The sequence below is a fragment of the Pseudophryne corroboree genome, unplaced genomic scaffold (assembly GCF_028390025.1).
Source record: "Pseudophryne corroboree isolate aPseCor3 unplaced genomic scaffold, aPseCor3.hap2 scaffold_403, whole genome shotgun sequence".
Classification (NCBI taxonomy): Eukaryota; Metazoa; Chordata; class Amphibia; order Anura; family Myobatrachidae; genus Pseudophryne; species Pseudophryne corroboree.
The window spans coordinates 447,642-474,618 of record NW_026970043.1 but is presented as its reverse complement, the minus strand read 5'-3'; the positions used below and the strand labels follow the sequence as shown (position 1 = coordinate 474,618).

At 47.8% G+C, this 26,977-nt stretch overlaps 26 non-coding genes and 2 pseudogenes across 26 annotated transcripts; 6 read left to right on the top strand and 22 right to left on the bottom strand.

Moving 5' to 3' along the window:
* Nucleotides 1–605: 605 nt before the first annotated feature.
* Nucleotides 606–768, bottom strand: LOC135024045 (U1 spliceosomal RNA). The gene has a single exon (XR_010220921.1). It is a non-coding gene; the product is annotated as a U1 spliceosomal RNA (small nuclear RNA).
* Nucleotides 769–920: 152 nt separating this feature from the next.
* On the bottom strand, nt 921–1,084 carry LOC135024001 (U1 spliceosomal RNA). Its single transcript, XR_010220877.1, has one exon. It is a non-coding gene; the product is annotated as a U1 spliceosomal RNA (small nuclear RNA).
* A 972-nt stretch (nt 1,085–2,056) lies between these two features.
* LOC135023988 (U1 spliceosomal RNA) lies at nt 2,057–2,219 on the bottom strand. The gene has a single exon (XR_010220864.1). It is a non-coding gene; the product is annotated as a U1 spliceosomal RNA (small nuclear RNA).
* A 674-nt stretch (nt 2,220–2,893) lies between these two features.
* Nucleotides 2,894–3,056, bottom strand: LOC135024166 (U1 spliceosomal RNA). Its single transcript, XR_010221020.1, has one exon. It is a non-coding gene; the product is annotated as a U1 spliceosomal RNA (small nuclear RNA).
* A 152-nt stretch (nt 3,057–3,208) lies between these two features.
* On the bottom strand, nt 3,209–3,372 carry LOC135024276 (U1 spliceosomal RNA). The gene has a single exon (XR_010221120.1). It is a non-coding gene; the product is annotated as a U1 spliceosomal RNA (small nuclear RNA).
* A 692-nt stretch (nt 3,373–4,064) lies between these two features.
* On the bottom strand, nt 4,065–4,206 carry LOC135024052 (U1 spliceosomal RNA; annotated as a pseudogene).
* A 152-nt stretch (nt 4,207–4,358) lies between these two features.
* On the bottom strand, nt 4,359–4,522 carry LOC135024131 (U1 spliceosomal RNA). Its single transcript, XR_010220992.1, has one exon. It is a non-coding gene; the product is annotated as a U1 spliceosomal RNA (small nuclear RNA).
* A 674-nt stretch (nt 4,523–5,196) lies between these two features.
* Nucleotides 5,197–5,359, bottom strand: LOC135024157 (U1 spliceosomal RNA). The gene has a single exon (XR_010221015.1). It is a non-coding gene; the product is annotated as a U1 spliceosomal RNA (small nuclear RNA).
* A 152-nt stretch (nt 5,360–5,511) lies between these two features.
* Nucleotides 5,512–5,675, bottom strand: LOC135023976 (U1 spliceosomal RNA). Its single transcript, XR_010220853.1, has one exon. It is a non-coding gene; the product is annotated as a U1 spliceosomal RNA (small nuclear RNA).
* A 144-nt stretch (nt 5,676–5,819) lies between these two features.
* Nucleotides 5,820–5,935, top strand: LOC135024235 (U5 spliceosomal RNA). The gene has a single exon (XR_010221081.1). It is a non-coding gene; the product is annotated as a U5 spliceosomal RNA (small nuclear RNA).
* A 270-nt stretch (nt 5,936–6,205) lies between these two features.
* LOC135024260 (U5 spliceosomal RNA) lies at nt 6,206–6,322 on the top strand. The gene has a single exon (XR_010221105.1). It is a non-coding gene; the product is annotated as a U5 spliceosomal RNA (small nuclear RNA).
* Nucleotides 6,323–6,608: 286 nt separating this feature from the next.
* LOC135024263 (U5 spliceosomal RNA) lies at nt 6,609–6,721 on the top strand. Its single transcript, XR_010221108.1, has one exon. It is a non-coding gene; the product is annotated as a U5 spliceosomal RNA (small nuclear RNA).
* Nucleotides 6,722–11,540: 4,819 nt separating this feature from the next.
* LOC135024119 (U1 spliceosomal RNA) lies at nt 11,541–11,704 on the bottom strand. The gene has a single exon (XR_010220985.1). It is a non-coding gene; the product is annotated as a U1 spliceosomal RNA (small nuclear RNA).
* Nucleotides 11,705–11,848: 144 nt separating this feature from the next.
* Nucleotides 11,849–11,964, top strand: LOC135024230 (U5 spliceosomal RNA). Its single transcript, XR_010221076.1, has one exon. It is a non-coding gene; the product is annotated as a U5 spliceosomal RNA (small nuclear RNA).
* A 270-nt stretch (nt 11,965–12,234) lies between these two features.
* LOC135024209 (U5 spliceosomal RNA) lies at nt 12,235–12,350 on the top strand. The gene has a single exon (XR_010221055.1). It is a non-coding gene; the product is annotated as a U5 spliceosomal RNA (small nuclear RNA).
* A 275-nt stretch (nt 12,351–12,625) lies between these two features.
* On the top strand, nt 12,626–12,741 carry LOC135024251 (U5 spliceosomal RNA). Its single transcript, XR_010221096.1, has one exon. It is a non-coding gene; the product is annotated as a U5 spliceosomal RNA (small nuclear RNA).
* Nucleotides 12,742–19,364: 6,623 nt separating this feature from the next.
* On the bottom strand, nt 19,365–19,528 carry LOC135024269 (U1 spliceosomal RNA). Its single transcript, XR_010221113.1, has one exon. It is a non-coding gene; the product is annotated as a U1 spliceosomal RNA (small nuclear RNA).
* A 671-nt stretch (nt 19,529–20,199) lies between these two features.
* Nucleotides 20,200–20,362, bottom strand: LOC135024186 (U1 spliceosomal RNA). Its single transcript, XR_010221035.1, has one exon. It is a non-coding gene; the product is annotated as a U1 spliceosomal RNA (small nuclear RNA).
* Nucleotides 20,363–20,514: 152 nt separating this feature from the next.
* On the bottom strand, nt 20,515–20,678 carry LOC135024004 (U1 spliceosomal RNA). The gene has a single exon (XR_010220880.1). It is a non-coding gene; the product is annotated as a U1 spliceosomal RNA (small nuclear RNA).
* Nucleotides 20,679–21,349: 671 nt separating this feature from the next.
* Nucleotides 21,350–21,512, bottom strand: LOC135024171 (U1 spliceosomal RNA). The gene has a single exon (XR_010221024.1). It is a non-coding gene; the product is annotated as a U1 spliceosomal RNA (small nuclear RNA).
* A 152-nt stretch (nt 21,513–21,664) lies between these two features.
* On the bottom strand, nt 21,665–21,828 carry LOC135024282 (U1 spliceosomal RNA). Its single transcript, XR_010221126.1, has one exon. It is a non-coding gene; the product is annotated as a U1 spliceosomal RNA (small nuclear RNA).
* Nucleotides 21,829–22,499: 671 nt separating this feature from the next.
* On the bottom strand, nt 22,500–22,662 carry LOC135024114 (U1 spliceosomal RNA). The gene has a single exon (XR_010220981.1). It is a non-coding gene; the product is annotated as a U1 spliceosomal RNA (small nuclear RNA).
* A 152-nt stretch (nt 22,663–22,814) lies between these two features.
* On the bottom strand, nt 22,815–22,978 carry LOC135024017 (U1 spliceosomal RNA). Its single transcript, XR_010220893.1, has one exon. It is a non-coding gene; the product is annotated as a U1 spliceosomal RNA (small nuclear RNA).
* A 674-nt stretch (nt 22,979–23,652) lies between these two features.
* LOC135024074 (U1 spliceosomal RNA) lies at nt 23,653–23,815 on the bottom strand. The gene has a single exon (XR_010220946.1). It is a non-coding gene; the product is annotated as a U1 spliceosomal RNA (small nuclear RNA).
* A 149-nt stretch (nt 23,816–23,964) lies between these two features.
* On the bottom strand, nt 23,965–24,129 carry LOC135024128 (U1 spliceosomal RNA). The gene has a single exon (XR_010220989.1). It is a non-coding gene; the product is annotated as a U1 spliceosomal RNA (small nuclear RNA).
* A 670-nt stretch (nt 24,130–24,799) lies between these two features.
* On the bottom strand, nt 24,800–24,962 carry LOC135024044 (U1 spliceosomal RNA). Its single transcript, XR_010220920.1, has one exon. It is a non-coding gene; the product is annotated as a U1 spliceosomal RNA (small nuclear RNA).
* Nucleotides 24,963–25,114: 152 nt separating this feature from the next.
* Nucleotides 25,115–25,278, bottom strand: LOC135024000 (U1 spliceosomal RNA). The gene has a single exon (XR_010220876.1). It is a non-coding gene; the product is annotated as a U1 spliceosomal RNA (small nuclear RNA).
* A 972-nt stretch (nt 25,279–26,250) lies between these two features.
* Nucleotides 26,251–26,429, bottom strand: LOC135024161 (U1 spliceosomal RNA; annotated as a pseudogene).
* Nucleotides 26,430–26,977: the final 548 nt, after the last annotated feature.

The window sequence follows — 26,977 nt, the reverse complement described above, 5'->3', positions numbered from 1 at the left end:
CTGAGGCAGCACAAGGGAACTCTCATCTGGGGACAACAACTGCAGGGAGAACACATATTTTCAGATGAACATGGGAGGGCAGAAGGCTGCCTAATACTGAAGCACCCCCAAACAACAAACCAAATGCAACAACTAGTGCAAGCATTCCTGGGGGAAGTTCTGCAGAAGACGGATTTGCATACGGTGATGTCATCCAAGCAGTGGGTCAAAGTTGGCTTCAACCCTCATCTGCATATGAAAAGAGAAAAGGGGCGTGCAGGGCATGGCGGCCTTTTGCGGTGCTTGGATGACCCCTAGTTCGCATTAAACACCCCACCCTCCTTTGGTGTGGGGCTCATGTTGGCCATGCCCCATCCCCTGAAGCATTCAAGCTGATTTATTGCAGCAGCTGGGCACTGTAACAGCTCCAGAGCTGCTCTGAACGGCAAGTAAAAGGGTGTGGGCCCTGCAGCACTACCTGTAGTTTGCATTGTGCATTGGAAGGCACAAAGTAAGCAGACGGGAGAAGTCAGGATAGTGCGCAAGGGCATAGAAGGGAGCGGCTCAAGAAAAGAGAAGTTGAAACAGACAGCAAACTAGGCTGGAGAGAGTCCTGAGACAAAGAGATCTGAATTATACGAGAGCCGACCAGGGGAAACACAAATTATGCAGTCAAGTTTCCCACATTTGGGGAAATCGCAGGAGCAGCACACCCAGAGTGCAATGGGTGAGCCTTGCCCTGGGAGAAGCACCTACATGATCATAGTATCTCACCTGCCAGGTAAGTAGAAGTTGGGCTAGAGCTGGGGAGGGTCGCTGCTCGGGTACCCCCCTGTCAAGTGAAGGAGATCCAACTGAGGCAGCACAAGGGAACTCTCGAAAGAAGAACAAGGCTAAAGGAAGATCTGAGACAAAGAAATCTGACTTTTACCAGAGCTGACCAGAGGAAAGCACAAACACAGTCCCCCACTACCACAAATAAAGCAGTCGAGTTTCCCACATTTGGGGAAATCACAGGGGTCAGCATACCCAGAATGCAATGAATGAACCTCACCGTGGGAGAACAATCTTCATGACCATGGTATCTCCTATGCAAAATAAGTATGATTTGGGATAGGGCTGGGGAGGGCCGCTGCTCAGGCACATCTCTGTCAAGTAAAGGAGATTCAACTGAGGCAGCACAAGGGAACTCTCATCTGGGGACAACAACTGCAGGGAGAACACATATTTTCAGATGAACATGGGAGGGCAGAAGGCTGCCTAATACTGAAGCACCCCCAAACAACAAACCAAATGCAACAACTAGTGCAAGCATTCCTGGGGGAAGGCCTGCAGCAGATGGATTTGCATACGGTGATGTCATCCAAGCAGTGGGTCAAAGTTGGCTTCAACCCTCGTCTGCATATGAAAAGAGAAAAGGGGCGTGCAGGGCATGGCGGCCTTTTGCGGCGCTTGGATGACCCCTAGTTCGCATTAAACACCTCCACCCTCCTTCGGTGTGGGGCTCATGTTGGCTATGCCCCAGCCCCTGAAGCATTCAAGCTGATTTCTTGCAGCAGCTGGGCACTGTAACAGCTCCAGAGCTGCTCTGTACGGCAAGTAAAAGGGTGTGGGCCCTGCAGCACTACCTGTAGTTTGCATTGTGCATTGGAAGGCACAAAGTAAGCAGACAGGAGGAGAAGTCAGGATAGTGCACAAGGGTATAAAAGGGAGGGGCTCATGAAAAAAGAAGTGGAAACAGACAGCAAACTAGGCTGGAGAGAGACCTGAGACAAAGAGATCTGAATTATACGAGAGCCGACCAGGGGAAACACAAATTATGCAGTCAAGCTTCCCACATTTGGGGAAATCAGAGTGCAATGGGTGAGCCTTGCCCTGGGAGAAGCACCTTCATGATCATAGTATCTCACCTGGCAGGTAAGTAGGAGTTGGGCTAGAGCTGGGGAGGGTCGCTGCTCGGGCACCCCTCTGTCAAGTGAAAGAGATCCAACTGAGGCAGCACAAGGAAACTCTCGAAAGAAGAACAAGGCTAGAGGAAGATCTGAGACAAATAAATCTGACTTTTACCAGAGCTGACCAGAGGAAAGCACAAACACAGTCCCCCACTACCACAAATAATGCAGTCGAGTTTCCCACATTTTGGAAATCACAGGGGTCAGCATACCCAGAATGCAATGAATGAACCTCACCCTGGGAGAACAATCTTCATGACCATGGTATCTCCTATGCAAAATAAGTATGATTTGGGATAGGGCTGGGGAGGGCCGCTGCTCAGGCACATCTCTGTCAAGTAAAGGAGATTCAACTGAGGCAGCACAAGGGAACTCTCATCTGGGGACAACAACTGCAGGGAGAACACATATTTTCAGATGAACATGGGAGGGCAGAAGGCTGACTAATACTGAAGCACCCCCAAACAACAAACCAAATGCAACAACTAGTGCAAGCATTCCTGGGGGAAGGCCTGCAGCAGATGGATTTGCATACGGTGATGTCATCCAAGCAGTGGGTCAAAGTTGGCTTCAACCCTCGTCTGCATATGAAAAGAGAAAAGGGGCGTGCAGGGCATGGCGGCCTTTTGCGGCGCTTGGATGACCCCTAGTTCACATTAAACACCTCCACCCTCCTTCGGTGTGGGGCTCATGTTGGCTGTGCCCCAGCCCCTGAAGCATTCAAGCTGATTTCTTGCAGTAGCTGGGCACTGTAACAGCTCCAGAGCTGCTCTGTACGGCAAGTAAAAGGGTGTGGGCCCTACAGCACTACCTGTAGTTTGCATTGTGCATTGGAAGGCACAAAGTAAGCAGACAGGAGGAGAAGTCAGGATAGTGCACAAGGGTATAAAAGGGAGGGGCTCATGAAAAAAGAAGTGGAAACAGACAGCAAACTAGGCTGGAGAGAGACCTGAGACAAAGAGATCTGAATTATACGAGAGCCGACCAGGGGAAACACAAATTATGCAGTCAAGCTTCCCACATTTGGGGAAATCGCAGGGGCACCACACCCAGAGTGCAATGGGTGAGCCTTGCCCTGGGAGAAGCACCTTCATGATCATAGTATCTCACCTGGCAAGTAAGTAGGAGTTGGGCTAGAGCTGGGGAGGGTCGCTGCTCGGGCACCCCCCTGTCAAGTGAAAGAGATCCAACTGAGGCAGCACAAGGGAACTCTCGAAAGAAGAACAAGGCTAGAGGAAGATCTGAGACAAATAAATCTGACTTTTACCAGAGCTGTCCAGAGGAAAGCACAAACACAGTCCCCCACTACCACAAATAATGCAGTTGAGTTTCCCACATTTGGGGAAATCACAGGGGTCAGCATACCCAGAATGCAATGAATGAACCTCACCCTGGGAGAACAATCTTCATGACCATGGTATCGCCTATGCAAAATAAGTATGATTTGGGATAGGGCTGGGGAGGGCCGCTGCTCAGGCACATCTCTGTCAAGTAAAGGAGATTCAACTGAGGCAGCACAAGGGAACTCTCATCTGGGGACAACAACTGCAGGGAGAACACATATTTTCAGATAAACATGGGAGGGCAGAAGGCAGCCTAATACTGAAGCACCCCCAAACAACAAACCAAATGCAACAACTAGTACAAGCATTCCTGGGGGAAGGCCTGCAGCAGATGGATTTGCATATGGTGATGTCATCCAAGCAGTGGGTCAAAGTTGGCTTCAACCCTCGTCTGCATATGAAAAGAGAAAAGGGGCGTGCAGGGCATGGCGGCCTTTTGCGGCGCTTGGATGACCCCTAGTTCGCATTAAACACCTCCACCCTCCTTCGGTGTGGGGCTCATGTTGGCTATGCCCCAGCCCCTGAAGCATTCAAGCTGATTTCTTGCAGCAGCTGGGCACTGTAACAGCTCCAGAGCTGCTCTGAACGGCAAGTAAAAGGGTGTGGGCCCTGCAGCACTACCTGTAGTTTGCATTGTGCATTGGAAGGCACAAAGTAAGCAGACGGGAGAAGTCAGGATAGTGCGCAAGGGCATAGAAGGGAGCGGCTCAAGAAAAGAGAAGTTGAAACAGACAGCAAACTAGGCTGGAGAGAGACCTGAGACAAAGAGATCTGAATTATATGAGAGCCGACCAGGGGAAACACAAATTATGCAGTCAAGTTTCCCACATTTGGGGAAATCGCAGGAGCAGCACACCCAGAGTGCAATGGGTGAGCCTTGCCCTGGGAGAAGCACCTACATGATCATAGTATCTCACCTGCCAGGTAAGTAGAAGTTGGGCTAGAGCTGGGGAGGGTCGCTGCTCGGGTACCCCCCTGTCAAGTGAAGGAGATTCAACTGAGGTAGCACAAGGGAACTCTCGAAAGAAGAACAAGGCTAGAGGAAGATCTGAGACAAATAAATCTGACTTTTACCAGAGCTGACCAGAGGAAAGCACAAACACAGTCCCCCACTACCACAAATAATGCAGTCGAGTTTCCCACATTTGGGGAAATCACAGGGGTCAGCATACCCAGAATGCAATGAATGAACCTCACCCTGGGAGAACAATCTTCATGACCATGGTATCTCCTATGCAAAATAAGTATGATTTGGGATAGGGCTGGGGAGGGCCGCTGCTCAGGCACATCTCTGTCAAGTAAAGGAGATTCAACTGAGGCAGCACAAGGGAACTCTCATCTGGGGACAACAACTGCAGGGAGAACACATATTTTCAGATGAACATGGGAGGGCAGAAGGCTGCCTAATAATGAAGCACCCCCAAACAACAAACCAAATGCAACAACTAGTGCAAGCATTCCTGGGGGAAGGCCTGCAGCAGATGGATTTGCATACGGTGATGTCATCCAAGCAGTGGGTCAAAGTTGGCTTCAACCCTCGTCTGCATATGAAAAGAGAAAAGGGGCGTGCAGGGCATAGCGGCCTTTTGCGGCGCTTGGATGACCCCTAGTTCGCATTAAACACCTCCACCCTCCTTCGGTGTGGGGCTCATGTTGGCTATGCCCCAGCCCCTGAAGCATTCAAGCTGATTTCTTGCAGCAGCTGGGCACTGTAACAGCTCCAGAGCTGCTCTGTACGGCAAGTAAAAGGGTGTGGGCCCTGCAGCACTACCAGTAGTTTGCATTGTGCATTGGAAGGCACAAAGTAAGCAGACAAGAGGAGAAGTCAGGATAGTGCACAAGGGTATAAAAGGGAGGGGCTCATGAAAAAAGAAGTGGAAACAGACAGCAAACTAGGCTGGAGAGAGACCTGAGACAAAGAGATCTGAATTATACGAGAGCCGACCAGGGGAAACACAAATTATGCAGTCAAGCTTCCCACATTTGGGGAAATCGCAGGGGCACCACACCCAGAGTGCAATGGGTGAGCCTTGCCCTGGGAAAAGCACCTTCATGATCATAGTATCTCACCTGGCAGGTAAGTAGGAGTTGGGCTAGAGCTGGGGAGGGTCGCTACTCGGGCACCCCCCTGTCAAGTGAAAGAGATCCAACTGAGGCAGCACAAGGGAACTCTCGAAAGAAGAACAAGGCTAGAGGAAGATCTGAGACAAATAAATCTGACTTTTACCAGAGCTGACCAGAGGAAAGCACAAACACAGTCCCCCACTACCACAAATAATGCAGTCGAGTTTCCCACATTTGGGGAAATCACAGGGGTCAGCATACCCAGAATGCAATGAATGAACCTCACCCTGGGAGAACAATCTTCATGACCATGGTATCGCCTATGCAAAATAAGTATGATTTGGGATAGGGCTGGGGAGGGCCGCTGCTCAGGCACATCTCTGTCAAGTAAAGGAGATTCAGCTGAGGCAGCACAAGGGAACTCTCATCTGGGGACAACAACTGCAGGGAGAACACATATTTTCATATAAAAATCTTGGTCATGCTCTGGTTTCTCTTCAGAACGAACAAATCTTTCGCCTCTTACTAAAGATTTCCGTGGAGAGGCGCAAAACCGAGTTTTATCTCAATTTTTGCATGCCCCATCTTTTTGGGGTTTCTTTTACCGGTTTAAAGATAGAATGAGTGTGCTTTAATGTAAGCTCATTTGCATAGAAATGACAGTAAATGTTTATTTATGTTCAAACAGAACTTTCTTGACCATGCTACTTGCTTTAAAGATCTGGGAGCACATGGAATACAGTACAAACCATGCTTATAGCAAGGAGAAGCCAGGTGAGAAATCTGCTTTCTTTCAAATTGGGCACTCACTTTGATCTGAATGAGGACTGCTGGCACAGCACTCAGGCGACAGGTGGAATCTTGGTCATGCTCTGGTTTCTCTTCAGAACGAACAAATCTTTCGCCTTTTATTAAAGATTATCCGTGGAGAGGAGCAAAACTGAATTTTATCTCAATTTTTGCATGCCCCATATTATTGGGGTTTCTTTTATCAGTTTAAAGACAGAACGAGTGTGCTTTCTTGTTAGCTTTAATGTAAGTTTATTTGCATAACAATGACAATAAATGTCTGTTTCTTTTCAAGCAGAACTTTCTTGACCATACTAATTGCTTGAAAGATCTGGGAGCACATGGAAAAGAGTACAAACCATGTTTATAGCAAGGGGAAGCCTGGTGAGAAATCTGCTTTCTTTCTTTCAAATTGGGTGCTCACTTTGAGCTGAATGAGGACTGCTGGCATGGCACTCAGGCGACAGGTGGAATCTTGGTCATGCTCTGGTTTCTCTTCAGAACAAACAAATCTTTCGCCTTTTACTAAAGATTTCCGTGGAGAGGAGCAAAACTGAGTTTTATCTCAATTTTTGCATGCCCCATATCATACCTCCCAACTGTCCCGATTTTCGCGGGACAGTCCCGTTTTTTGGGGACTGTCCCGCTGTCCCACCTGCGGGCCGCAGTGTCCCGCGGTGGGGAGGACAATTGGGAGGCTCTGTCTGTCGCTGCCCTGCTTAGCAGAGCAGCGGTGAATAGACGCTGTGCGCATGCGCACAGCGTCTATTCACTGAAGTCAGAGGGAGAGGTGGCATGCCAGCGGCTCACAGAGCGCTGGGCATGCCCGCTCAGTGCCGAAAACGGGGGCGTGACTCGCGATCGCGGGTCCTCCCGCGAAGCCACGCCCCCTTTTACTTAGGCCACACCCTTTTTGGGAGCGCGCGCGACTTCGCCGCGCGTGTGTCCCTCTTTGCGAGCCGACAAAGTTGGGAGGTATGCCCATATTATTGGGGTTTCTTTTATCAGTTTAAAGACAGAACGAGTGTGCTTTCTGGTTAGCTTTAATGTAAGTTTATTTGCATAACAATGACAGTAAATGTTTGTTTCTTTTCAAACAGAACTTTCTTGACCATGCTACTTGCTTGAAAGATCTGGGAGCACATGGAAAACAGTACAAACCATGCAGTATCACAAGAGCCTTTATTTGATCTTTCATGAAGATAGAGCAGAATTGAGGACACGTCAACAATTTCTGCCGAAGGTGGTTCATCTTTCCACATGGTGCCTTTGGCCACTGACACCTTCGTTGAGTCAAAGTCTCTGGCTGTGGTCAGAACTTTGAAAATTTATGTCACCAGAACGGTTCAGATTAGGAAAACAGAGGCTCTGTTTGTCCTGTATGCTCCCAACAGGATTGGGTGTCCTGCTTCCATGTAGACCATTATGCGCTGGATCTGTGGTAAGATTCAGCATGCTCATTCCATGGCAGGATTGCCGTTACTGAATTAGGTGAAGACCCATTCTACTAGAAAGGTGGGTTCATCCTGGGCAGCTGGTCGGGGAGTCTCGGCATTGCAACTTTGCCGAGCAGCTATTTAGTAAACACTTTTGCTAAGTTTTACAAGTTTGATACCTTGGCCGATGATAACTTCAAGTTGGGTCATTCGGTGCTGCAGAGTCGTACGCACTCTTCCACCCGTTCAAGAGCTTTGGTATAACCCCATGGTTCTTAATGTGACCCCAGCATCCTCTAGGTCGTATGAGAAAATAGGATTTTAATACCTACCGGTAAATCCTTTTCTCTTAGTCTGTAGAGGATGCTGGGCACCCGTCCCAGTCCATACTGTGTCTGCAGTTATTACTTGTGGTTATACACATGTTGTGTTATGGTTCTGGTCAGCTTTTTGCTGCAATTGTTCATGCCGTTGGCTTGTGTTCTGTTGAATGCCACGTTCTGCGGCATGCTTAAGGTGTGAGCTGGTAAGATGCTCACCTTAGTTTAACAATAAATCCTTTCCTCGAAATGTCCGTCTCCATGGGCACAGTTCCTATAACTGGAGTCTGGAGGAGGGGCATAGAGGGAGGAGCCAGTTCACACCCTTTGATAGTCTTAAAGTGCCCATGTCTCTTGCGGATCCCGTCTATACCCCATGGTTCTTAATGTGACCCCAGCATCCTCTACGGACTAAGAGAAAAGGATGCCCTTGCGCACTATCCTGACTTCTCCTCCCGTCTGCTTACTTTGTGCCTTCCAACGCACAATGCAAACTACAGGTGGTGCTGCAGGGCCCACACCCTTTTACTTGCCTTACAGAACAGCTCTGGAGCTGTTACAGTGCCCAGCTGCTGCAAGAAATCAGCTTGAATGCTTCAGGGGATGGGGCATGGCCAACATGAGCCCCACACCAAAGGAGGGTGGGGGTGTTTAATGAGAACTAGGGGTCATCCAAGCACTGCAAAAGGCCGCCATGCCCTGCACGCCCCTTTTCTCTTTTCATATGCAGATGAGGGTTCCAGCCAACTTTGGCCCACTGCTTGAATAACATCACTGTATGCAAATCCGTCTGCTGCAGACCTTCCCCCAGGAAGGCTTGTACTAGATGTTGCATATGGTTTGATATTTGATGGTGCTTCAGTATTAGGCAGCCTTCCGCCCTCCCATGTTCATCTGAAAAGATGTGGTCTCCCTGCAGTTGTTGTCCCCAGACGAGAGTTCCCTTGTGCTTCCTCAGTTGAATCTCCTTAACTTGACGGGGGAGGGGCTGCCCGAGCAGCCACCCTCCCCAGCCCTATCCCAACTCATACTTATTTTGCATATGAGATCTCTTGATCATGAAGATTGTTATCACAGGGTGAGGTTCATCCATTATATTTTAAAATAGGAAGGTACAAATTACATATTTGAATTGCATTTATGTGCTGGATTCAAATGTCCCCCCCCCCCTTCCTTTCTCAATTGTGCCCGTCAGCAGCTATTCTAAGGTTGCTGCCAATGGGTGTGACACATTAATTTCTTCTGTGGGGTACACTGGACTCCACAAGGATTCACATTGGGGTGTAGAGTAGGATCTTGATCTGAGGCACCAACCGGCTCAAAGCTTTTGACTGTTCCCAAGATGCTCAGTGCATTCTCCTCTATAACCCCGCTTCCATGAACAGGGAGCTCAGTTTGTAGTTGGTGCCTTCAGTAGCAGGCCACTTAACAGGGGCCTGCCTCAGGCAGCCTATTCTTAGCTATAAATTTTGACAAGAAAAGAAGAACTTGTTTTATGAGAATCTACAAGGGCTGCAGCAGGCTAGGTCTAATAGACATCTTTACTGCAGCTTCATCACTCCCAGCGGCGCTGTATACTCCCGTGCCCTGGTTGCTGGGTCACTGCAGCGGAGGGTCCGGTTTCATCCTAAGGTCAGTCACACACACACCACCCTTCCGGATCACGAGGCCACTGATGAAGGGGAGCGTGGCCGTAGGGGGTGGACCGTGTGCGCACTGGCGTGGACACTGATTACTGGGCAGCCGCTCCACTAGCCACCAGGTACAGTTAAGGAGCACAGGTCTGGGGGTTTTTCTCCTATATTAACCCAATTTTGTACTGCCCGCAGCGCATTGTGATAGGTAATAGGGCCTGATTCAGGTTGGATTGCAATCACAATAAGCGATCCAACTGCAAAAATTGCTAAGAGCATACGCATGTGCCTGCATTTTCTGCGGCACCCCGCAGAGAATGCGATCGCCTCTGCCTGTCAATCGGGGCGGGGGGGGGATAGGTGGGTCAGCAACACTCCATTTCCAAGTCAGGGATGGAGCGGTGCGGGGGCAAGGCTTCAAAATGGGGTCTGCAACGGAGGAGACACAGGGGGCGTGGTCACAGCGGCTGTATGACATCACATTCAGCCGCTGTGATCACAAAAATGGTGGCGGCTTCCTGCGCGCACATACAGTCTGCACCAGCAGGAGGCTACACCATTTTTTATGATCACGCTGAACTGCAGTGCGACTGCAATTACAGCATGGTCAAGAAGGGAGGCGTCATGCTGGGTGGCCATGCCCTTTCACTGTGCAGGAGCCAGCACTGCTCACACACTAGTCCCTGGGTGCAGCCCCCAACCCCCGGGACACCCGGAGCAACAAAATGTAGATTCAGGCCACCAGGCCACGCCCCTACCTATGAAACCATGCCTCCTTTTTACCATTGCGCTGCTTATCTGCGCGCACTGCATTACAATCTCCCTCGCCACCTCTCTGGGTGTCACCAGTGATAGTGACACCTCTGCCATGCTTGTAGCAGCTGGTCCTAAGATCTACGCCTCAAGCCCTGAGTGTTTGCCCTTGTGACTTGTTGATCATCATAGCGAAGCAGATGCTTACAGAAAACTGCAGGGGCTTAGATTGAAAATAAAAAAATTGATGGGTATAAGGTAGAGAGGAGCGGGTTCGGTTCTCCGAGAACCGAATTCCCCACGAACTCCACGTTGTTTACACTGGTCCGAGGCAGGCTCGGTTGTTCCCGCCTGACTCGGAAAACCTGAACAAGGGAAAATGTCATCATCCCGCTGTCGGATTCTCGCGAGATTCGGATTCCATATAAAGAGCTGCTTGTTGCCGCCATTTTTACTCGTGCTTTGAAGAGAGAGCGGAATGGACGTGGCTATGTTCTCTCAGTGGAAATCTCAATATCAGTGCTCAGTATCAGTGGTTACTTATTGCTGCTCAGTAATACTAGTAGTGTGTCTCTCCTGCTCAGTGTCAGTTCTCAGTAGTATCCTCATCAGTGCTCAGTATCACTGCTCATTGTCTTGTGCTGCATTGTGGTGCTCAGCATACTACAGTACATTACTAATAGTCCAGTGCTGCATCTTGCTGCTCAGTGTCAGTTCTAGTATCCTCATCAGTGCTCACTATCACTGTTCATTGCATTTTGGTTTTCTGTATACTACAGTAACATAGTAATATAGTAACATATAGTAACATAGTTTTTGAGGTTGAATAGAGGCAAATTGCCCATCGTGTTCAACCTGTTTTAAGTTGTGATGATTCTACATACTTGCTGAATAATGTTTTATGACTAGTTAGCTACTATAACTCATGTTACCCCCGGATTAACCATGTTGATATTTTAAGTATTATAACCTTAGATAGCTTTTTCATTCAGAAATGTATCCATTCCTTTTTTAAATCCAATTACAGAGTCCGCCATTACCACCTTCCCTGGCAGGGAATTCCACATCCTGATTGCCCTAACAGTGAAGATCATAGTATCTCACCTGGCAGGTAAGTAGGAGTTGGGCTAGAGCTGTGGAGGATTGCTGCTTGGGCACCCCCTGTCAAGTGAAGGAGATCCAACTGAGGCAGCACAAGGGAACTCTCGAAAGAAGAACAAGGCTAGAGGAAGATCTGAGACAAAGAAATCTGACTTTTACCAGAGCTGACCAGAGGAAAGCACAAACACAGTCCCCCACTACCACAAATAATGCAGTCGAGTTTCCCACATTTGGGGAAATCACAGGGGTCAGCATACCCAGAATGCAATGAATGAACCTCACCCTGGGAGAACAATCTTCATGACCATGGTATCTCCTATGCAAAATAAGTATGATTTGGGATAGGGCTGGGGAGGGCCGCTGCTCAGGCACATCTCTGTCAAGTAAAGGAGATTCAACTGAGGCAGCACAAGGGAACTCTCATCTGGGGACAACAACTGCAGGGAGAACACATATTTTCAGATGAAAATCTTGGTCATGCTCTGGTTTCTCTTCAGAACGAACAAATCTTTCGCCTTTTACTAAAGATTTCCGTGGAGAGGAGCAAAACTGAGTTTTACCTCAATTTTTGCATGCCCCATCTTTTTGGATTTTCTTTTATCGGTTTAAAGATAGAATGAGTGTGCTTTAATGAAAGCTCATTTGCATAGAAATTACAGTAAATGTTTGTTACTTTTCAAACAGAACTTTCTTGACCATGCTACTTGCTTGAAAGATCTGGGAGCACATGGAATACAGTACAAACCATGCTTATAGCAAGGAGAAGCCAGGTGAGAAATCTGCTTTCTTTCAAATTGGGCGCTCACTTTGATCTGAATGAGGACTGCTGGCATGGCACTCAGGCGACAGGTGGAATCTTGGTCATGCTCTGGTTTCTCTTCAGAACGAACAAATCTTTCGCCTTTTACTAAAGATTTCCGTGGAGAGGAGCAAAACTGAGTTTTATCTCAAATTTTGCATGCCCCATCTTATTGGGGTTTTATTTTATCTGTTTAAAGATAGAACGAGTGTGCTTTAATGTAAGCTCATTTGCATAGAAATGACAGTAAATGTTTGTTTCTTTTCAAACAGAACTTTCTTGACTATACTAATTGCTTGAAAGATCTGGGAACACATGGAAAAGAGTACAAACCATGTTTATAGCTAGGGGAAGCCTGGTGAGAAATCTGCTTTCTTTCTTTCAAATTGGGTGCTCACTTTGAGCTCAATGAGAACTGCTGGCATGGCACTCAGGCGACAGGTGGAATCTTGGTCATGCTCTGGTTTCTCTTCAGAACTAACAAATATTTCGCCTTTTATTAAAGATTTCCGTGGAGAGGAGCAAAACTGAGTTTTATCTCAATTTTTGCATGCCCCATATTATTGGGGTTTCTTTTATCAGTTTAAAGACAGAACGAGTGTGCTTTCTTGTTAGCTTTAATGTAAGTTGCCATAGATGCAGTGAAACACATGTGTAGGGCACGGCGTGTCCGCGTGTATTTGACTCATGTGAAATGTTATAAAACAAAAATATATGATTATGATGTTAGCTGTTAGTCTCCACTAATAGGGAATAGAAGCTGAGCTATAAGAAAGGAATACACTAGATATGATGTCACTTAGCAATTACAATGTCTAAAGTGCATACAGATAGCTACTAATAACTCTTGATAAGAAAGTATATCAGTGTGGGTATATTTATATGATGGGATATTGGGACTAGTGAATATATATCACTCCTGCTGTCCAGATTGGCAATAACCAGACAATTATGATAAGAGTAGAGATGTCACATGGGCTGCTATAGATATTAATTTAATGCTGTATGTGTCATTTGTTACAAATGGATACATTTTCTATGAGTCAGCCTAGCAGCTGCATGTTCTAACAGAACACTATCCTCACACAGAATCTGCTAACCTTGAGATAACTAAATGACAGTGTGTAACAGTCTCTTTACTATAAGACTGTTACAAAGTAATATATATATTTGAAGTCAGTCTAGCAGCTGTGTGTTCCAGCAGTTTATAAGACAAAGAAAATCTCCTATTGTGGAATCTAGACACATGGGACTGCTGGCCTGTGTCATACTATTTCTATGTAATACCAGTAACATGTATATAACTGTTACATAATTGTTACAAATGGATAAATCTTTGAGTCAGCCTAGCAGCTGCATGTCCTAACAGGACACCATAAATCCTTTACAGTGTAACAAATTGATTGGTAACACTTAAAGGCTGGAGAGCAGTTATATGCCTTACTAGCATACTCAATATACCACATTATTACACCAGTTACCACGATTATTGACAGCGCATTTGATATATTATATTACCCTCACACTGAGTCTGTTTACCTTTAGATAACTAAGTGACCGAATATGTAACAGTTTCTCTATCATAAGACTGTTACAAAGTGAGATAGATATATTTGGAAGTCAGTCAAACAGCTGTGTGTTTCAGCGGTTTATAAGAAAATTCCTCATTGTGGAATCTGGACCACTAAGGGTTATTATATATATAGCACATGGAATTGCCACATCTCCCTATATGATAATTTCATTACACTGTAACATAATAAGAATTAACTCTTTAACAGTGTAAATAGAGAGTAATGAATCTCTGACACATGGAATATATTATTTCTTAGATGAATTGGATAAACCATTATGACAGACACTTTGCTTCTTAATAAGAATTGAGGTGGCTATACCTCTAAGGAAAGCATTATTGCCTACGCCTAGATCAGATTAAATAAGATCTGGCTGAATATATGAAGGAAGGTTGCTATTTATATGAGAATTGGAATTGCTATATTCCTTAAGGCAACCCCACCGATTGATATATGTTGTCAATTAAGTATATCTGAACGGCTATATCTGGACCAGATTTAATAAGATCTGGCTGATTATATGAAGGAGGGCTGCTATTTATATTGGAATTGCCATATTCCTTAAGGCAACCGCACCTGTTGGTATATCTCGCCAATTAACTATATCTAAACAGCTAAATTAAAGCTATTCATCATTTTTTTAGTTTGGATATTAATAAATATGATCTTTCCATGATCCATAGAGATTTCCCTATCAAGTGATTCCTTATCCGATATAGAAAGCTATCCCCCTGTGGTATTGAATTTAGGAATATAGTCTTAGGGGACACAGAGAAATAAGTGATCCCCATCTACCTAAGCACCCCACAAATTGGAGGTTAGCTTACCGGTTATACTCAATCACCCCCACAAATTCGCCAATGGGGATGGCTTCCCGGGAGGTAACCCCTATTGAGTGAAGGGAGTATATAGGATACGACCCAGTGGTACCTGACGACATAGATACTAACAGCTATTTAATAACATTACGCTAGAAAGTGATTATTAGCAACATATATATCTATATAAACAACCCCGCCAGGGTTGTGCCTTCAAAAATAATCACACACGGACACGCTTTTTAAACCTTTTTTTCACATCTCTTTATTCTTCTTATGCACATGTATGTTAGTTCTGTGATTTTAACATTTATGTTTCACTGCAGTTTGGGATAATAATATTAATATTTATCCAATTTTAATACATACTTAATAAAGGTTATATTTTATGATTCATTCATTCTGTCCAGTGCGTCAACAGTGCAGATTTCTTCTTGTTTTTTCTCCCAAATTCTATAACAATGACAGTAAATGTTGTTTATTTTCAAACAGAACTTTCTTGACCATGCTACTTGCTTGAAAGATCTGGGAGCACATGGAAAACAGTACAAACCATGCAGTATCACAAGAGCCTTTATTTGATCTTTCATGAAGATAGAGCAGAATTGAGGACACGTCAACAATTTCTGCCGAAGGTGGTTCATCTTTCCACATGGTGCCTTTGGCCACTGACACCTTCGTTGAGTCAAAGTCTCTGGCTGTGGTCAGAACTTTGAAAATTTATGTCACCAGAACGGTTCAGATTAGGAAAACAGAGGCTCTGTTTGTCCTGTATGCTCCCAACAGGATTGGGTGTCCTGCTTCCATGTAGACCATTATGCGCTGGATCTGTGGTAAGATTCAGCATGCTCATTCCATGGCAGGATTGCCATTACTGAATTAGGTGAAGACCCATTCTACTAGAAAGGTGGGTTCATCCTGGGCAGCTGGTCGGGGAGTCTCGGCATTGCAACTTTGCCGAGCAGCTATTTAGTAAACACTTTTGCTAAGTTTTACAAGTTTGATACCTTGGCTGATGATAACCTCAAGTTGGGTCATTCGGTGCTGCAGAGTCGTACGCACTCTCCCACCCGTTCAAGAGCTTTGGTATAACCCCATGGTTCTTAATGTGACCCCAGCATCCTCTAGGTCGTATGAGAAAATAGGATTTTAATACCTACTGGTAAATCCTTTTCTCTTAGTCCGTAGAGGATGCTGGGCACCCGTCCCAGTCCATACTGTGTCTGCAGTTATTACTTGTGGTTATACACATGTTATGTTATGGTTCTGGTCAGCTTTTTGCTGCAATTGTTCATGCCGTTGGCTTGTGTTCTGTTGAATGCCACGTTCTGCGGCATGCTTAAGGTGTGAGCTGGTAAGATGCTCACCTTAGTTTAACAATAAATCCTTTCCTCGAAATGTCCGTCTCCCTGGGCACAGTTCCTATAACTGGAGTCTGGAGGAGGGGCATAGAGGGAGGAGCCAGTTCACACCCTTTGAAAGTCTTAAAGTGCCCATGTCTCTTGCGGATCCCGTCTATACCCCATGGTTCTTAATGTGACCCCAGCATCCTCTACGGACTAAGAGAAAAGGATGCCCTTGCGCACTATCCTGACTTCTCCTCCCGTCTGCTTACTTTGTGCCTTCCAACGCACAATGCGAACTACAGGTGGTGCTGCAGTGCCCACACCCTTTTACTTGCCTTACAGAACAGCTCTGGAGCTGTTACAGTGCCCAGCTGCTGCAAGAAATCAGCTTGAATGCTTCAGGGGATGGGGCATGGCCAACATGAGCCCCACACCAAAGGAGGGTGGGGGTGTTTAATGCGAACTAGGGGTCATCCAAGCACCGCAAAAGGCCGCCATGCCCTGCATGCCCCTTTTCTCTTTTCATATGCAGATGAGGGTTCCAGCCAACTTTGGCCCACATCTTGGATGACATCACCGTATGCAAATCCGTCTTCTGCAGACCTTCCCCCAGGAATGCTTGTACTAGTTGTTGCATATGGTTTGATATTTGATGGTGCTTCAATATTAGGCAGCCTTCCACCCTCCCATGTTCATCTGAACAGATGTGGTCTCCCTGCAGTTGGTGTCCCCAGACGAGAGTTCCCTTGTGCGTCCTCAGTTGAATCTCCTTAACTTGACGGGGGAGGGGCTGCCCGAGCAGCCACCCTCCCCAGCCCTATCCCAACTCATACTTATTTTGCATATGAGATCTCTTGATCATGAAGATTGTTCTCACAGGGTGAGGTTCATCCATTATATTTTAAAATAGGAAGGTACAAATTACATATTTGAATTGCATCTATGTGCTGGATTCAAATGTCCCCCCCCCCCTTCCTTTCTCAATTGTGCCCGTCAGCAGCTATTCTAAGGTTGCTGCCAATGGGTGTGACACATTAATTTCTTCTGTGGGGTACACTGGACTCCACAAGGATTCACATTGGGGTGTAGAGTAGGATCTTGATCTGAGGCACCAACCGGCTCAAAGCTTTTGACTGTTCCCAAGATGCTCAGCGCATCCTCCTCTATAACCCCGCTTCCATGAACAGGGAGCTCAGTTTGTAGTTGGTGCCTTCAGTAGCAGGCCACTTAACAGGGGCCTGCCTCAGGCAGCCTATTCTTAGCTATTAATTTTGACAAGAAAAGAAGAACTTGTTTTATGAGAATCTACAAGGGCTGCAGCAGGCTAGGTCTAATAGACATCTTTACTGCAGCTTCATCACTCCCAGCGGCGCTGTATACTCCCGTGCCCTGGTTGCTGGGTCACTGCAGCGGAGGCTCCAGTTTCTTCCTAAGGTCAGTCACACACACACCGCCCTTCCGGATCACGAGGCCGCTGATGAAGGGGAGCGTGGCCGTAGGGGGTGGACCGTGTGCGCACTGGCGTGGACACTGATTACTGGGCAGCCGCTCCACTAGCCACCAGGTACAGTTAAGGAGCACAGGTCTGGGAGTTTTACTCCTATATTAACCCAATTTTGTACTGCCCGCAGCGCATTGTGATAGGTAATAGGGCCTGATTCAGGTTGGAATGCAATCACAATAAGCGATCCAACTGCAAAATTTGCTAACAGCATACGCATGTGCCTGCATTTTCTGCGGCACCCCGCAGAGAATGCGATCGCCTCTGCCTGTCAATCGGGGCGGGGGGGGGGGGGGAGGGGGGTCAGCAACACTCCATTTCCAAGTCAGGGATGGAGCGGTGCGGGGGCAAGGCTTCAAAATGGGGTCTGCAACGGAGGAGACACAGGGGGCGTGGTCACAGCGGCTGTATGACATCACATTCAGCCGCTGTGATCACAAAAATGGTGGCGGCTTCCTGCGCGCACATACAGTCTGCACCAGCAGGAGGCTACACCATTTTTTATGATCACGCTGAACTGCAGTGCGACTGCAATTACAGCATGGTCAAGAATGGAGGCGTCATGCTGGGTGGCCATGCCCTGTCACTGTGCAGGAGCCAGCACCGCACACACACTAGTCCCCGGGTGCAGCCCCCAACCCCCGGGACACCCGGAGCAACAAAATGTAGATTCAGGCCACCAGGCCACGCCCCTACCTATGAAACCATGCCTCCTTTTTACCATTGCACTGCTTATCTGCGCGCCCTGCATTACAATCTCCCTCGCCACCTCTCTGGGTGTCACCAGTGATAGTGACACCTCTGCCATGCTTGTAGCAGCTGGTCCTAAGATCTACGCCTCAAGCCCTGAGTGTTTGCCCTTGTGACTTGTTGATCATCATAGCGAAGCAGATGCTTACAGAAAACTGCAGGGGCTTAGATTGAAAATAAAAAAATTGATGGGTATAAGGTAGAGAGGAGCGGGTTCGGTTCTCCGAGAACCGAATTCCCGACGAACTCCACGTGGTTTACACTGGTCCGAGGCAGGCTCGGTTGTTCCCGCCTGACTCGGAAAACCTGAACAAGGGAAAATGTCATCATCCCGCTGTCGGATTCTCGCGAGATTCGGATTCCATATAAAGAGCTGCGCGTTGCCGCCATTTTTACTCGTGCATTGAAGAGAGAGCGGAGAGGACGTGGCTATGTTCTCTCAGTGGAAATCTCAGTGCTCAGTATCAGTGGTTACTTATTGCTGCTCAGTAATACTAGTAGTGTGTCTCTCCTGCTCAGTGTCAGTTCTCAGTAGTATCCTCATCAGTGCTCAGTATCACTGCTCATTGTCTTGTGCTGCATTGTGGTGCTCAGCATACTACAGTACATTACTAATAGTCCAGTGCTGCATCTTGCTGCTCAGTGTCAGTTCTAGTATCCTCATCAGTGCTCACTATCACTGCTCATTACATTGTGGTGTTCTGTATACTACAGTAACATAGTAATATAGTAACATATAGTAACATAGTTTTTGAGGTTGAATAGAGGCAAATTGCCCATCGTGTTCAACCTGTTTTAAGTTGTGATGATTCTACATACTTGCTGAATAATGTTTTATGACTAGTTAGCTACTATAACTCATGTTACCCCCGGATTAACCATGTTGATATTTTAAGTATTATAACCTTGGATAGCTTTTTCATTCAGAAATGTATCCATTCCTTTTTTAAATCCAATTACAGAGTCCGCCATTACCACCTTCCCTGGCAGGGAATTCCACATCCTGATTGCCCTAACAGTGAAGATCATAGTATCTCACCTGGCAGGTAAGTAGGAGTTGGGCTAGAGCTGTGGAGGATTGCTGCTCGGGCACCCCCTGTCAAGTGAAGGAGATCCAACTGAGGCAGCACAAGGGAACTCTCGAAAGAAGAACAAGGCTAGAGGAAGATCTGAGACAAAGAAATCTGACTTTTACCAGAGCTGACCAGAGGAAAGCACAAACGCAGTCCCCCACTACCACAAATAATGCAGTCGAGTTTCCCACATTTGGGGAAATCACAGGGGTCAGCATACCCAGAGTGCAATGAATGAACCTCACCCTGGGAGAACAATCTTCATGACCATGGTATCTCCTATGCAAAATAAGTATGATTTGGGATAGGGCTGGGGAGGGCCGCTGCTCAGGCACATCTCTGTCAAGTAAAGGAGATTCAACTGAGGCAACACAAGGGAACTCTCATCTGGGGACAACAACTGCAGGGAGAACACATATTTTCAGATGAACATGGGAGGGCAGAAGGCTGCCTAATACTGAAGCACCCCCAAACAACAAATCAAATGCAACTACTAGTGCAAGCATTCCTGGGGGAAGGCCTGCAGCAGATGGATTTGCATATGGTGATGTCATCCAAGCAGTGGGTCAAAGTTGGCTTCAACCCTCGTCTGCATATGAAAATAAAAAAGGGGTGTGCAGGGCATGGCGGCCTTTTGCGGCGCTTGGATGACCCCTAGTTCGCATTAAACACCTCCACCTTCCTTCGGTGTGGGGCTCATGTTGGCTATGCCCCAGCCCCTGAAGCATTCAAGCTGATATCTTGCAGCAGCTGGGCACTGTAACAGCTCCAGAGCTGCTCTGTAAAGCAAGTAAAAGGGTGTGGGCCCTGCAGCACTACCTGTAGTTTGCATTGTGCGTTGGAAGGCACAAAGTAAGCAGACGGGAGAAGTCAGGATAGTGCACAAGGGCATAGAAGGGAGCGGCTCAAGAAAAGAGAAGTGGAAACAGACAGCAAACTAGGCTGGAGAGAGACCTGAGACAAAGAGATCTGAATTATACGAGAGCCGACCAGAGGAAACACAAATTATGTAATCAAGTGTCCCACATTTGGGGAAATCGTAGGAGCAGCACACCCAGAGTGCATTGGGTGAGCCTTGCCCTGGGAGAAGCACCTTCCTGATCATAGTATCTCACCTGGCAGGTAAGTAGGAGTTGGGCTAGAGCTGGGGAGGGTCGCTGTTCGGGCACCCCCCTGTCAAGTGAACGAGATCCAACTGAGGCAGCACAAGGAAACTCTCGAAAAAAGAACAAGGCTAGAGGAAGATCTGAGACAAAGAAATCTGACTTTTACCAGAGCTGACCAGAGGAAAGCACAAACACAGTCCCCCACTACCACAAATAATGCAGTCGAGTTTCCCACATTTGGGGAAATCACAGGGGTCAGCATACCCAGAATGCAATGAATGAACTTCACCCTGGGAGAACAATCTTCATGACAATTGTATCTCCTATGCAAAATAAGTATGATTTGGGATAGGGCTGGGGAGGGCCGCTGCTCAGGCACATCTCTGTCAAGTAAAGGAGATTCAACTGAGGCAGCACAAGGGAACTCTCATCTGGGGACAACAACTGCAGGGAGAACACATATTTTCAGATGAACATGGGAGAGCAGAAGGCTGCCTAATACTGAAGCACCCCCAAACAACAAACCAAATGCAACAACTAGTACAAGCATTCCTGGGAAAAGGTCTGCAGAAGACGGATTTGCATACGGTGATGTCATCCAAGCAGTGGGCCAAAGTTGGCTGGAACCCTCATCTGCATATGAAAAGAGAAAAGGGGTATGCAGGGCATGGCGGCCTTTTGCGGCGCTTGGATGACCCTTAGTTAGCATTAAACACCTCCACCCTCCGTCGGTGTGGGGCTCATGTTGGCTATGCCCCAGCCCCTGAAGCATTCAAGCTGATTTCTTGCAGCAGCTGGGCACTGTAACAGCTCCAGAGCTGCTCTGTAAGGCAAGTAAAAGGGTGTTGGCCCTACAGCACTACCTGTAGTTTGCATTGTGCGTTGGAAGGCACAAAGTAAGCAGACAGGTGAAGTCAGGAGAGGGCACAAGGGCATAGAAGGCAGCGGCTCAAGAAAAGAGAAGTGGAAACAGACAGCAAACTAGGCTGGAGAGAGACCTGAGACAAAGAGATCTGAATTATACGAGAGCCGACCAGGGGAAACACAAATTATGCAGTCAAGTTTCCCACATTTGGGGAAATCACAGGAGCAGCACACCCAGAGTGCAATGGGTGAGTCTTGCCCTGGGAGAAGCACCTTCATGATCATAGTATCTCACCTGGCAGGTATGTAGGAGTTGGGCTAGAGCTGGGGAGGGTCGCTGCTCGGGTACCCCCCTGTCAAGTGAAGGAGATCAAACTGAGGCAGCACAATGGAACTCTCGAAAGAAGAACAAGGCTAGAGGAAGATCTGAGACAAAGAAATCTGACTTTTACCAGAGCTGACCAGAGGAAAACACAAACACAGTCCCCCACTACCACAAATAATGCAGTTGAGTTTCCCACATTTGGGGAAATCACAGGGGTCAGCATACCCAGAATGCAATGAATGAACCTCACCCTGGGAGAACAATCTTTATGACCATGGTATCTCCTATGCAAAATAAGTATGATTTGGGATAGGGCTGGGGAGGGCCGCTGCTCAGGCACATCTCTGTCAAGTAAAGGAGATTCAACTGAGGCAGCACAAGGGAACTCTCATCTGGGGACAACAACTGCAGGGAGAACACATATTTTCAGATGAACATGGGAGGGCAGAAGGCTGCCTAATACTGAAGCACCCCCAAACAACAAACCAAATGCAACAACTAGTGCAAGCATTCCTGGGGGAAGGCCTGCAGCAGATAGATTTGCATATGGTGATGTCATCCAAGCAGTGGGTCAAAGTTGGCTTCAACCCTCGTCTGCATATGAAAAGAGAAAAGGGGCGTGCAGGGCATGGTGGCCTTTTGCGGCACTTGGCTGACCCCTAGTTTGCATTAAACACCTCCACCCTCCTTCGGTGTGGGGCTCATGTTGGCTATGCCCCAGCCCCTGAAGCATTCAAGCTGATTTCTTGCAGCAGCTGGGCACTGTAACAGCTCCAGAGCTGCTCTGTAAGGCAAGTAAAAGGGTGTGGGCCCTGCAGCACTACCTGTAGTTCGCATTGTGCGTTGGAAGGCACAAAGTAAGCAGAAAGGAGAAGTCAGGATAGTGCGCAAGGGCATAGAAGGGAGCGGCTCAAGAAAAGAGAAGTGGAAACAGACAGCAAACTAGGCTGGAGAGAGACCTGAGACAAAGATATCTGAATTATACGAGACCTGACCAGGGGAAACACAAATTATGCAGTCAAGTTTCCCACATTTGGGGAAATCGCAGGAGCAGCACACCCAGAGTGCAATGGGTGAGCCTTGCCCTTGGAGAAGCACCTTCATGATCATAGTATCTCACCTGGCAGGTAAGTAGGAGTTGGGCTAGAGCTGGGGAGGGTCGCTGCTCGGGCACCCCCCTGTCAAGTGAAGGAGATCCAACTGAGGCAGCACAAAGGAACTCTCGAAAGAAGAACAAGGCTAGAGGAAGATCTGAGACAAAGAAATCTGACTTTTACCAGAGCTGACCAGAGGAAAGCACAAACACAGTCCACCACTACCACAAATAATGCAGTCGAGTTTCCCACATTTGGGGAAATCACAGGGTTCAGCATACCCAGAGTGCAATGAATGAACCGCACCCTGGGAGAACAATCTTCATAACAATGGTATCTCCTATGCAAAATAAGTATGATTTGGGATATGGCTGCGGAGGGCCGCTGCTCAGGCACATCTCTGTCAAGTAAAGGAGATTCAACTGAGGCAGCACAAGGGAACTCTCATCTGGGGACAACAACTGCAGGGAGAACACATATTTTCAGATGAACATGGGAGGGCAGAAGGCTGCCTAATACTGAAGCACCCCCAAACAACAAACCAAATGCAACAACTAGTGCAAGCATTCCTGGGGGAAGGCCTGCAGCAGATAGATTTGCATATGGTGATGTCATCCAAGCAGTGGGTCAAAGTTGGCTTCAACCCTCGTCTGCATATGAAAAGAGAAAAGGGGCGTGCAGGGCATGGTGGCCTTTTGCAGCACTTGGCTGACCCCTAGTTTGCATTAAACACCTCCACCCTCCTTCGGTGTGGGGCTCATGTTGGCTATGCCCCAGCCCCTGAAGCATTCAAGCTGATTTCTTGCAGCAGCTGGGCACTGTAACAGCTCCAGAGCTGCTCTGTAAGGCAAGTAAAAGGGTGTGGGCCCTGCAGCACTACCTGTAGTTCGCATTGTGCGTTGGAAGGCACAAAGTAAGCAGAAAGGAGGAGAAGTCAGGATAGTGCGCAAGGGCATAGAAGGGAGCGGCTCAAGAAAAGAGAAGTGGAAACAGACAGCAAACTATGCAGGAGAGAGACCTGAGACAAAGAGATCTGAATTATACGAGACCTGACCAGGGGAAACACAAATTATGCAGTCAAGTTTCCCACATTTGGGGAAATCGCAGGGGCAGCACACCCAGAGTGCAATGGGTGAGCCTTGCCCTGGGAGAAGCACCTTCATGATCATAGTATCTCACCTGGCAGGTAAGTAGGAGTTGGGCTAGAGCTGGGGAGGGTCGCTGCTCGGGCACCCCCCTGTCAAGTGAAGGAGATCCAACTGAGGCAGCACAAGGAAACTCTCGAAAGAAGAACAAGGCTAGAGGAAGATCTGAAACAAAGAAATCTGACTTTTACCAGAGATCAGAGGAAAACACAAACACAGTCCCCCACTGCCAACAAATAAAGCAGTCACGTTTCCCACATTTGGGGAAATCACAGGGGTCAGCATACCCAGAATGCAATGAATGAACCTCACCCTGGGAGAGTAATCTTCATGACCATGGTATCTCCTATGCAAAATAAGTATGATTTGGGATAGGGCTGGGGAGGGCCGCTGCTCATGCACATCTCTGTCAAGTAAAGGAGATTCAACTGAGGCAGCACAAGGGAACTCTCATCTGGGGACAACAACTGCAGGGAGAACACATATTTTCAGATGAACATGGGAGGGCAGAAGGCTGCCTAATACTGAAGCACCCCCAAACAACAAACCAAATGCAACAACTAGTGCAAGCATTCCTGGGGGAAGTTCTGCAGAAGACGGATTTGCATACGGTGATGTCATCCAAGCAGTGGGTCAAAGTTGGCTTCAACCCTCATCTGCATATGAAAAGAGAAAAGGGGCGTGCAGGGCATGGCGGCCTTTTGCGGTGCTTGGATGACCCCTAGTTTGCATTAAACACCCCACCCTCCTTTGGTGTGGGGCTCATGTTGGCCATGCCCCATCCCCTGAAGCATTCAAGCTGATTTATTGCAGCAGCTGGGCACTGTAACAGCTCCAGAGCAGCTCTGAACGGCAAGTAAAAGGGTGTGGGCCCTGCAGCACTACCTGTAGTTTGCATTGTGCATTGGAAGGCACAAAGTAAGCAGACGGGAGAAGTCAGGATAGTGCGCAAGGGCATAGAAGGGAGCGGCTCAAGAAAAGAGAAGTTGAAACAGACAGCAAACTAGGCTGGAGAGAGACCTGAGACAAAGAGATCTGAATTATACGAGAGCCGACCAGGGGAAACACAAATTATGCAGTCAAGTTTCCCACATTTGGGGAAATCGCAGGAGCAGCACACCCAGAGTGCAATGGGTGAGCCTTGCCCTGGGAGAAGCACCTACATGATCATAGTATCTCACCTGCCAGGTAAGTAGAAGTTGGGCTAGAGCTGGGGAGGGTCGCTGCTCGGGTACCCCCCTGTCAAGTGAAGGAGATCCAACTGAGGCAGCACAAGGGAACTCTCGAAAGAAGAACAAGGCTAAAGGAAGATCTGAGACAAAGAAATCTGACTTTTACCAGAGCTGACCAGAGGAAAGCACAAACACAGTCCCCCACTACCACAAATAAAGCAGTCGAGTTTCCCACATTTGGGGAAATCACAGGGGTCAGCATACCCAGAATGCAATGAATGAACCTCACCGTGGGAGAACAATCTTCATGACCATGGTATCTCCTATGCAAAATAAGTATGATTTGGGATAGGGCTGGGGAGGGCCGCTGCTCAGGCACATCTCTGTCAAGTAAAGGAGATTCAACTGAGGCAGCACAAGGGAACTCTCATCTGGGGACAACAACTGCAGGGAGAACACATATTTTCAGATGAACATGGGAGGGCAGAAGGCTGCCTAATACTGAAGCACCCCCAAACAACAAACCAAATGCATCAACTAGTGCAAGCATTCCTGGGGGAAGGCCTGCAGCAGATGGATTTGCATACGGTGATGTCATCCAAGCAGTGGGTCAAAGTTGGCTTCAACCCTCGTCTGCATATGAAAAGAGAAAAGGGGCGTGCAGGGCATGGCGGCCTTTTGCGGCGCTTGGATGACCCCTAGTTCGCATTAAACACCTCCACCCTCCTTCGGTGTGGGGCTCATGTTGGCTATGCCCCAGCCCCTGAAGCATTCAAGCTGATTTCTTGCAGCAGCTGGGCACTGTAACAGCTCCAGAGCTGCTCTGTACGGCAAGTAAAAGGGTGTGGGCCCTGCAGCACTACCTGTAGTTTGCATTGTGCATTGGAAGGCACAAAGTAAGCAGACAGGAGGAGAAGTCAGGATAGTGCACAAGGGTATAAAAGGGAGGGGCTCATGAAAAAAGAAGTGGAAACAGACAGCAAACTAGGCTGGAGAGAGACCTGAGACAAAGAGATCTGAATTATACGAGAGCCGACCAGGGGAAACACAAATTATGCAGTCAAGCTTCCCACATTTGGGGAAATCAGAGTGCAATGGGTGAGCCTTGCCCTGGGAGAAGCACCTTCATGATCATAGTATCCCACCTGGCAGGTAAGTAGGAGTTGGGCTAGAGCTGGGGAGGGTCGCTGCTCGGGCACCCCCCTGTCAAGTGAAAGAGATCCAACTGAGGCAGCACAAGGAAACTCTCGAAAGAAGAACAAGGCTAGAGGAAGATCTGAGACAAATAAATCTGACTTTTACCAGAGCTGACCAGAGGAAAGCACAAACACAGTCCCCCACTACCACAAATAATGCAGTCGAGTTTCCCACATTTGGGGAAATCACAGGGGTCAGCATACCCAGAATGCAATGAATGAACCTCACCCTGGGAGAACAATCTTCATGACCATGCAAAATAAGTCAATCTTCATGACCATGCAAAATAAGTATGATTTGGGATAGGGCTGGGGAGGGCCGCTGCTCAGGCACATCTCTGTCAAGTAAAGGAGATTCAACTGAGGCAGCACAAGGGAACTCTCATCTGGGGACAACAACTGCAGGGAGAACACATATTTTCAGATGAACATGGGAGGGCAGAAGGCTGCCTAATACTGAAGCACCCCCAAACAACAAACCAAATGCAACAACTAGTGCAAGCATTCCTGGGGGAAGGCCTGCAGCAGATGGATTTGCATACGGTGATGTCATCCAAGCAGTGGGTCAAAGTTGGCTTCAACCCTCGTCTGCATATGAAAAGAGAAAAGGGGCGTGCAGGGCATGGCGGCCTTTTGCGGTGCTTGGATGACCCCTAGTTCACATTAAACACCTCCACCCTCCTTCGGTGTGGGGCTCATGTTGGCTGTGCCCCAGCCCCTGAAGCATTCAAGCTGATTTCTTGCAGTAGCTGGGCACTGTAACAGCTCCAGAGCTGCTCTGTACGGCAAGTAAAAGGGTGTGGGCCCTACAGCACTACCTGTAGTTTGCATTGTGCATTGGAA